Source organism: Lichenostomus cassidix, chromosome W (assembly GCF_008360975.1).
Source record: "Lichenostomus cassidix isolate B80296 chromosome W, HeHo_3.0, whole genome shotgun sequence".
Classification (NCBI taxonomy): domain Eukaryota; kingdom Metazoa; phylum Chordata; class Aves; order Passeriformes; family Meliphagidae; genus Lichenostomus; species Lichenostomus cassidix.
The window spans coordinates 6,311,798-6,322,196 of NC_139510.1; positions in this window are offsets into that span (position 1 = coordinate 6,311,798).

Sequence of the window (10,399 nt, forward strand, 5' to 3'; positions counted from 1 at the left end):
TTTCTATTTCCGGCGTTACAGGAGGATCACAAGACTTGACCCTCATGAAAGCTGAGGTGAGCCTGACTGGAAGAGAGTGGAAAGAACATTCCATTGTGACTGGCCCAGAGGCTCCATGTATTTTGGGTATAGACTTCCTCCGAAATGGATATTTCAAAGACCCAAAGGGACTCAAGTGGGCATTTGGGATAGCTGCTGTGGAGACAGAGGGCATAAAACAATTGAACACCTTGCCTGGACTGTCAGAGAACCCATCTGCAGTAGGACTCCTGAAAGGAGAAGAGCAACAAGTACCAATTGCAACCTCGATTGTGCACCGCCGACAGTACCGGACAACTCGTGATGCCGTGATTCCCATTCACAAACTAATCCGTGAGCTGGAGAGCCAAGGGGTGGTCAGCAGGACCCATTCATCCTTTAACAGCCCCATCTGGCCTGTGCGAAAATCTGAAGGAGAATGGAGATTGACTGTGGACTATCGTGCCATGAATGAGGTGACTCCACCTCTGAGTGCTGCTGTGCCAGACATGCTGGAGCTCCAGTATGAGCTAGAGTCCAAGGCAGCAAAGTGGTATGCTACTATTGACATTGCAAATGCATTTTTCTCCATTCCTCTGGCAGCAGAGTGCAGACCTCAGTTTGCTTTCACCTGGAGGGGCATGCAGTACACCTGGAACCGATTGCCCCAGGGGTGGAAACACAGTCCCACCATTTGTCATGGACTGATCCAGGCTGCACTGGAAAAGGGTGGGGCTCCAGAACATTTGCAATACATTGATGACATCATTGTGTGGGGAGACACAGCAGAAGAAGTATTTGAGAAAGGAAAGGAAGTAATCCAGATTCTCCTGGAAGCCGGTTTCGCTATAAAAAAGAGCAAAGTCAAAGGGCCTGCCAAAGAGATCCAGTTCCTAGGAGTGAAGTGGCAAGATGGACGGCGTCAGATTCCTACTGAGGTTATCAATAAAATCCTCACAATGTCCCCCCCAACCAACAAGAAGGAGACGCAAGCTTTCCTAGGTGCCATAGGCTTTTGGAGAATGCACATCCCTGAGTACAGCCAGATCGTGAGTCCTCTCTACCTCATAACCCGCAAGAAGAACGATTTCCACTGGGGCCCTGAACAGCAGCAAGCCTTCACCCAGATCAAGCAGGAGATTGCTCATGCAGTAGCCCTTGGCCCAGTCAGGACAGGGCCAGAAGTAAAGAATGTGCTTTACTCTGCAGCTGGGAGCCATGGCCTGTCCTGGAGCCTTTGGCAGAAGGTGCCTGGTGAGACCCGAGGTCAACCACTGGGATTTTGGAGCCGAAGTTACAGAGGGTCTGAAGCCAACTACACCCCAACAGAGAAAGAAATCCTAGCAGCATATGAAGGAGTCCAAGCTGCCTCAGAGGTAATTGGCACAGAAGTACAACTCCTCCTGGCACCTCGACTACCGGTGCTGGGGTGGATGTTTAAAGCAGAGGTTCCCTCTACTCATCATGCCACCAATGGCACATGGAGCAAATGGATTGCCCTTATCACACAGCGCGCCCGTATGGGAAATCTGAATCGCCCTGGGATTTTGGAAATAATTACAAATTGGCCTGAAGGTGAAAATGTTAGTCTGACTGAGGAAGAGGAGCTGGAACAGGTGACCCGTGCAGAGGAAGCCCCACCATACAACCAACTGCCAGCAGATGAAACACGCTACGCTCTTTTCACTGATGGTTCCTGTCGTCTTGTAGGGACAAAACGAAAATGGAAAGCAGCTGTGTGGAGCCCCACACGACGGGTTGCAGAAGCTAGGGAAGAAGAGGGGGGGATCGAGCCAATTCGCTGAGCTCAAAGCCGTTCAGTTAGCCCTGGACATTGCTGAAAGAGAGAAATGGCCAAAGCTCTACCTTTATACTGATTCATGGATGGTAGCCAATGCTCTGTGGGGTTGGCTGGAAAAGTGGAAGAAGGCTGGTTGGCAGCGTAGGGGAAAACCAATTTGGGCAGCTGAAGAGTGGAAAGACATCTCTAGTCGGGCAGAGAGACTACCTGTGAAGGTCCGCCATGTAGACGCCCATGTCCCCAAGAGTCGAGCTAATGAGGAACACCGAAACAACGAACAGGTAGATCAGGCTGCAAAGATAAAGGTGTCCCAGGTAGACTTGGATTGGCAGCATAAAGGAGATTTATTCCTGGCTCGATGGGCCCATGATGCCTCAGGCCATCAGGGCAGAGATGCCACCTATAAGTGGGCACGAGACCGAGGGGTGGATCTAACCATGGACTGCATCTCTCAAGTTATCCATGACTGTGAAACATGTGCTGCCATCAAGCAAGCCAAGCGGGTGAACCCCCTGTGGTATGGTGGAAGGTGGTCAAAATATAAGTATGGAGAGGCCTGGCAGATTGATTACATCACACTGCCTCAAACCCGCCATGGCAAGCGCTATGTGCTCACAATGGTAGAAGCCACCTCTGGGTGGCTGGAAACCTACCCTGTGCCTCATGCCACTGCTCGTAACACCATCCTGGGCCTTGAGAACCAAGTCCTGTGGAGGCATGGTACCCCTGAGAGAATTGAGTCAGATAACGGAACTCATTTTAAAAATAGCCTCATAAACAACTGGGCTAGAGACCATGGCATTGAGTGGGTGTACCACATTCCCTATCATGCACCAGCCGCTGGCAAAGTGGAACGGTATAATGGATTGTTAAAAACCACCCTAAAGGCATTGGGTGGGGGAACTTATAAGAATTGGGAGCGACATTTAGCAGAGGCCACCTGGTTAGTCAATACCCGAGGCTCCATCAACCGAGCAGGTCCTGCCCAATCTGAGCTTCTACATACAGTGGATGGAGATAAGGTCCCAGCAGTACATGCCAGAGGTTTGTTAGGGAAAACTGTCTGGATTGATTCTGCCTCACATAAAGACAAACCCATCCGTGGGGTTGTCTTTGCCCAGGGACCAGGGTGTACTTGGTGGATAATGCAGGAAGATGGAAAAACACAATGTGTCCCTCAGGGAAATTTAATTTTGGGTGAAGGCCACATGTAAGGTTGGGATGGCAACATACCACCGTTCACCGTTCGTGACATTATTTGTACATAATTATGTGTATATATGTATATATGTATGTGTGTATGTATGTATATAGGTGTGTATATATATATGTGTGTGTTTGAAGTTGGAAGATGTTAAGGTGGGCCTTAAGCCAACGCTATGGAATAAGGGGTGGAATGTCTTGGATTGATGATATGATAATCCTTTATCCCCTATCGTTGGCTTATATGCCCAAGAAAGAAAAAATGTGTAAAAATGTGTGGTCCTGTCTCTTTAACTGCACCCAGCCGCAGAGAGAAATGCGGGTTGTTTTGAAAACATTTTCTCCCAGCCTTGCTCCGGGGGAGGATTCGTCGCCCGGCAGAGACTGCGTGCTGGACGGGGGTCGGAGTGAGCTCTGTTCCCGTTTTTTCCATTCTTCTTCTTTTTCCTCGTTTGGACCCCTTCTCTTCGATCTGCTTTGCCACCCGGAGACCCAGGAGGGCCAGAGGACAGCAGAGCTCTCCAGGGAGCTCCACCCGGCCCCGGGTGGGGGCGAGGAGGAGAGGGACTGCGTCTGAGAAAAGGACTTTTTAATCAGGTTGAATAACTGCCTTTCACCTTGTTTTTTTCCCCTTCCCCTGTGCCTTGTAGGGCACTCTGCGTGGTTTTGTTAAATAAATAGTTTTTTCTTCACTTCCATCTAAGAGGTTCTGTTGTGGGTGGGGGAGGGGGTGTCGGGGCCCTTCGCTCTCGGAGGAGAGAGTCTTATCATTAACCCGGGACAGTTATCCCCCATCAAACTGATGTTTGGAGTTACTTACCCTTGTAGTTCTCAGCCTAGTGGTGGGGTAGAGATAAGTAATGTATATTTAAAACAATATGTGGCCCAGATACTGTCTCTTGTGAAATGTCTTCGACAGGAAACTCAGCTGGCACAGACCCTGCCTTTAGACTTTGCTGTTCACAACATCCAACCAGGAAATTGGGTCCTAGTTAAGGAGTGGAAAGAAGCACCACTGGTGGGGAAGTGGCGCGGACCTTTTCCAAGTGTTACTGACCACAGAAACAGCCGTCAAGACAGCTGAACACAGATGGATCCATCACACTCGGGTCAAGGCCTCTAAAGTCCCAGAGATTTGGACATCTCAACTGAAGGAAAAGGACAGGAAGCCACATCTGACTCTCTGCAGGAGCAGACTGGAGAAGTAACCAGTGCGTCGACATCAGGGGAAGCCCTGTGTGCCTACCACAAATTGTCTGGTAAAATAGTCTGTGTGGGCATCCCTCCTTTCAGATCTCCAGTCACTGTGGGGGGGACTAATACATGCTGTCTTTGATTTATGTTAAGTGACTTCTGTGCCTACACTCGCCACAAGTGGTGCGGAAGATAATGTGAAGATTAGGTTAGTAGATTACACTATTATAATGTTTTTCTCAATAATCTTACCTTTATATTATCAGTTAGTTTTGGGCTAGAAGTGGGAGAATCATTTTTTTTAACCCTAGGAGAAGAAGTAGCAAAGACCTTTAACCTCTATAACTGCTGGGTCTGCAGAGGGCCAAATGGATCTGAAGACCAGCCATAGGTGGCCAGCCCAGTTGAACCTAAGTGGTGAGTCAGCACCCTAAGTGAGGTACATAACAGAACAGGATTTTGGGAAGAAGGAGGAAGTCCATGGTGACTTCATTTTTCTGAAAAGGGCTTTTATTGTCTCAACAGAACAGGGGGTGTATATGTGGGAAAAAGTGTTTGGGACTAGACTTTATCTTTGGGTTTAGATTGTTGGGCCCCCAACTCCCCTCCTTACGATTGCTCCAAGTATCAAGGCAGATGGAATCAAACACGTTAAACTCACTAATGGTAGCTGAGTAAGGTGTTCCTACCATAATTACCAAAGGGATTTTGAAAGATGTAAAGCAGTGGGGAGGGACAGGTTTTTTAACAATTATTTTTAAGCTGCCCCCGAGATAATTCTACCAGTAGGACACATGTTGTCCATGACTATCACTGGAAGTGGCAACAACGGAATGGAACCAGAACCCTTTTTAGTAGGTTCTGGTCCAGATCTAACAAAACAGATCTGGGATGTAACTGTAGGTGGAAACCTCATGCAGGAGCTTGGAGAGGCAAATACTGTGACTCTTACGGTAAGGCAACTGTTGTTGGAGGACTGTTAGGCCCAGGTAAAAAGCTGTATTTTGACCCACCAATTGATGATGAAAATTGGAATGGCCTCTTTGCTAACAGAACCTGGGTCTTGAAAGGGCATTATTAGATTTGTGGCCAATATGCTTATCCCAGGTTGCCTCCAAACTGGTCAGAAATATGTTATGTAGGGTATATTAAACTGTTGCTCCTTTTGTTACCACAAGTTCAGGGAAATCATTTAGGAATCAAGGTATACGATGATCTAATTAGAAACAAGCAATCAAAAGATGCATCCCTAGCTAAAGGGAGCACCCAAAATTAGGGAAAAGAAGAATGGTCACCAGAGCGAATTATACAACACTATGGACCAGCCACTTGAAATCCTAATGAATTAATATCAAGTGTCAGAGAATCCATTTATAATTTAAATTGAATCATTAGGTTAAACAAATAACAAAGGGAATAAGAAAGATAGCTTATGTACCAGTCCAAACGTGGAAAGGATGGGAATGGGACATGTTTTTATGGTTACCTGGTGGTCTATGGGTAAAAACAAATGCTCTTTTTCCTCTTATGTGCTATAGCAGCTCTGATCTTGTTATCATGCATGATACCTTGCTTAGTGCAGCTCATTCAGCACATGATCAAAAGAATGTAAGTAGTAGCCATGCCTACTGATCCAGAAATGACTACAAAAGGACAAAAACCATCATGTCACTACAAATGATCACGAAACCAAAAAATACCCAAGAACACACAATCCAGTCAATGATAACTAAAGTTTGTAAAGACAATTATTGAGAAAATAAAAAGAGGAGGGATTGAAAGGAATAAGGGAGTGTCTTTACAAACAGCTGGTTAAGAGAAGACCTGAGTCTGCTGGTAAGATAAGGCTGACACTGAGAGATAGAAGAAACAATGGGTAGGATTTCCATAGGAATTCCCATAATTTGACTTACCCAAGACTGTGTTAATGAACTACAAGAACAGAGACATAAGAAGAAGAAAAATGGAATGTGTATTGAAGGTGTCTGTATTAGGGGGGATGTATATTAATTAGGCATTCTGGGAAGCCTGTACCTCTTGAGTACCTGTAATGGTCCACTTATAAGCAGACACGTGATGGTTCGTACCAGCTATGATCTCAGAGTGCAAAAAGAAAAAAAAGCACAAAATCCAACAAGTCAAGGGAGTTAAATTTCAGTCCAAAGGGGAACTTTATTAATTTAGCCCATAAAGCGGCCTGCGATAGAGAGAGAAAGAGAGAAAATTGGGAAAAGATGGGGAGGAAAGGGAAGGAAAGGGGGCTATAGCTACCACCACAGGTCCACAGATGTCCGTCAACTCTGGGGTCCTGGTCAGTAGGCGTTCCTTGGCCTCTACAAAGATTGATGTGATCTTTCGGTGGGGAAGATCTTCGGAGTTCAGTCACTCCAGAGCTGTCTGTTATGCTTAGTCCATACACCTGGTCCCTCCTTGCAACCCGCCTTTGCTCCCCCTTAATTCTTGTGGAGATTTGCCAAACTCCACTTGGCAGGGCCAAGGGAGGAGTGATTCGCCCTAATCGAGCTCAGAGACACTTCAGAGACCAAGTCAGAGAAGTGGGTATTTGCTTTATTCGGTGCACCGGATGTGTGGGGAATTATTTCCACCAAACACACACACCTCAGTACCCCAAAGACACAGAGTTATAGGTAAAATCATGAATATTAATTACATTCTTCAGGATAGGAGTGGTTATACAAATCATTTCTCGGAAGTCATTAATATCATTAGCATGTGCACTACGCATGCTCCGTATATCCTGGTGGTCTTTGGAGACCCCCAAAGCCCCTCCAAGGTGACAGTCCTTCATGGGATGATTCAGCGGTTTCTGTGCTGGTTTCAAATGCATGCTTAGCTGATAAGCCATCAGGCCAGAGCTGTTACCTACAATTTGAATTTGAATTAAGAGTTCAGCCTTCAGCCCCGGAGGCTACAGACAGGCGCCTGTGCTGGTGGAAGGGGCAAAAAGCTCAGAGTCTCAATTCCCCCCTTTTCTTTTGTAATTTGTAATTCTTTACAAATCTTGTATGCTATGAAAGTAAATACCTTTTTCTATTTTATATCTAAGTTTATACTTTTGCTATTGGATATAAACATCACAGTTCTAAGTACCTAATATTATATAACAATAACTACTATTGCAGACAGTAAATAACAATGCAATAACACAAAAAACTATTATATACATTTGTTTAAGTTAGGATTAACATAATTGCAACAGCTTGTATTTATAACTGTACATACTCTTTCTCTTTTGGCATACAGCAAATTTATAGTTAATTGTAAGATGCTCTTTATCTTGATTTGCTGTGCTTTTATGGCATCTGCAGTGGTGCTTATTATAGCCTCTACAATGGTAGAAAGGTTCTTTTTTTTAGTTTACTTATTTTAGGCTAGGGTATAAACTACCTGGCAAAACTGAAAATTGGTGGGTTTATATATTCGGAGTAAGCTTTGTTAGTTGAGGAACAACACTAATGTGGAGAGATATTGGTTGAGCAGTTATTTTGAAGAAAAAGAAGAAAGACAGAATCTATAGAAATTCTAAGAGGAATGTTAATTCTTTTGGCTTTCTTGGGCCTTCCATCTCTTAGCAGGTTTCTTTGGAGTCAGGGATGGGGAGATTGGAGCACTGTCCTCTGCTGTGTCCATGACTCGCCCCACTATAGGGCTGGGCTTGGAGCTCTGTGCAGCACTGCCTCTGCTGTGTCCATGACTGGCTCCACTATAGGACTGGGCTTGGAGCTCTGTGCAGCACTGCCTCTGCTGTGTCCATGACTGGACCTCACTGCAGGGCTGGGATGCTCTGGGGGTGAGGTAAGGAGCAGTTCACTGTCTCACCAGGGCAAGGCCTGACCTGTCCCTTTCCCACACACACCATACACACAGGCATTTTGAAGTGTTGCAGAGACATTAAATTTTTCAGTTTTGGCAGCTCACATCATGGCTCTAGACAGTGATCAGGACCACTGATAGCTTTTCTTGCTTGTAAAATGGGGTACTTTTCTTCCTCACCTTGGCAGAATTTTTAGCAAACAGAGCAGAAAGGAAAGAGGAAAGCATAAAGGATAACTGACTAAGATTTTCATGCTGTTAGTTTTTGCTTGTGATCTATTAGGCTATCTTTTCTCACCTTTTCAGTCTTTTGTTTTACTCTCCGTAAATCTAGATTATCTTTCAATTTATAAAAAAATATGCTCACAAATATTAGCCACTCACAAAATCAACAGATGTTCAGGATCTTTTATACGATTTTGCGAGCTTTTTCTAGGACTTCAAATGTGCTACTGAAGAATGGCACTTTTAACTGCTATTTTAAATTAACTTTTAAATTGCAGAGCCCAAAGCCTGGCAGATTAGTCTATGACTTTTAGCGATTTTTCAAAGGCAGTATTTTCTTTTGTGGGGCTTAGCATTCTTAAACACTGGACAAACAAATATGCATTAAACAGCAACAGTTATAAATACTTAGTAAAATAGCCAGCCATCCTTTTGAAACCTTTTCATTTTAAAAATGAAATTATTTTGTTATTGTTATATATTAATTTCACAAATTTAGATTCAAGCTCACATAGCTTTCCTTTTTTTTTTTTTTTTTTTTTTTTTTTTTTTCCCTGGCTTACTTACCCCTTTGCATCTGAAGCCATACTTGCCATTACAATTATTACAAGGTTTTGCTAGGATAGCTGACTGTGGATAACACTGTTCTGGTAATACAAAAAACAAAACCATTTAATGTGTTTCATTTTGGTTTCACACTGGAGAGGAGTCTCTGGCTGTAGAACTCACAGCCGTGAGGGAAGTTAGCAGTTCTTTTGCTTCTGTGGCTTGAGTGGTTCCTTGTCTCACACAGCTTTTTGTCTGATGAGGACACACTGAAAGATGTTAAAACAAACTTGCACAGTGATAACACATGTTAGAGTGGGAGAATGATGAATTCTTGCCTCGTTTAACTCCCCATTGGAAATTCTTTTAATAAGTGAGAAATTAAAATTTAATAAACTTCCCTTTTTTATAATTTCTTAAATGCATGTATTACTCTATATGCATATTTAGAATTAGTAAAAATATTCACTATTTTGTCTTTATATACTTCGCAGGATTTTATAAGCACTTACAGCTCTGCTGCTTGAGCTGACTATGTAAGAGGCAATGTTTCACTTAACTTCTTTTCGTTAACGATAGTGTATTTTTCAAATTGTTACTCTTCTAGTACTTTTGAAGACTCACTATTAAATACTTTTTTTTTTTCCAACTTTCTCAAGGAGGCTGAGTCAAACCCCTTGTTTTTGGGTTTTTTTCTTTTTTTCTTAAATACTCTTGTTTTACTAGACAAGATTCACAGTACAATAACTGCGCTGGTCATCTACTCAGATGTTCTTTGAGTTAATAAATCTTTAGCTTGGTGTGAAACTTATGAGGTATATTCCTATTGTCAGCTTTCGGGCTTCATTTACCATCAGAGCTTTGGCTGCACAACTTTTGCAGACAGTGCGGCCAGCCTCTGGCTACATTCTGAGACAATCAATAGCCGCCAGCCACTGGATTTGGTAACTTATAAAATTAGCATCACGCTACCGTGTTCTCCAAAAGTGGCTGTCAAATTCTCAAAGCATGGGGAAGAACACCTTTTTGCAAGAGTTACTTGCCATGACAACCAACCATACAGAAAGGACTGAACCCTCTTGGGGACATGAATTAAGTACACATTGTCACGTTCTTGGCTGCTTGAACAGCCCCAGACAGTGGCTCAGAGACACACCTTGTCTCTACCTTCTCCTCAGCAGTTCTAAAATTTTTTCTTCTGCAGCAGTTAATTTGCATTTTCTCTAAGGCAATTTGGCTGGCTGCTTGAAGGGTCGAGCAAACTTTTGTTCAAAAAAACCAAAGCAGCAACTCAGAGTAACCCAGGCAGGAGATTTTAACTTTGAAATAGTTAATTACAAAATTTGGTATATCTTTTCTACAGACATTTTTGCTTTCAGTGTCTCTTTGGCATTACTTTTGCTCCTGCCTTCTTTTATCTTTTCTTACATACATTTGCAGTATCTTTCTAACTAGTTTCTGCAGGGCTTATTCAGCCCTTCCTCCAGCCCCACCCGCACTACTCCCTGGGGGTGCTCATTGTCCCACAAAGTCATTCTGGTGACCTAGACAGAACTCTTAACAGACAATTCACATTTC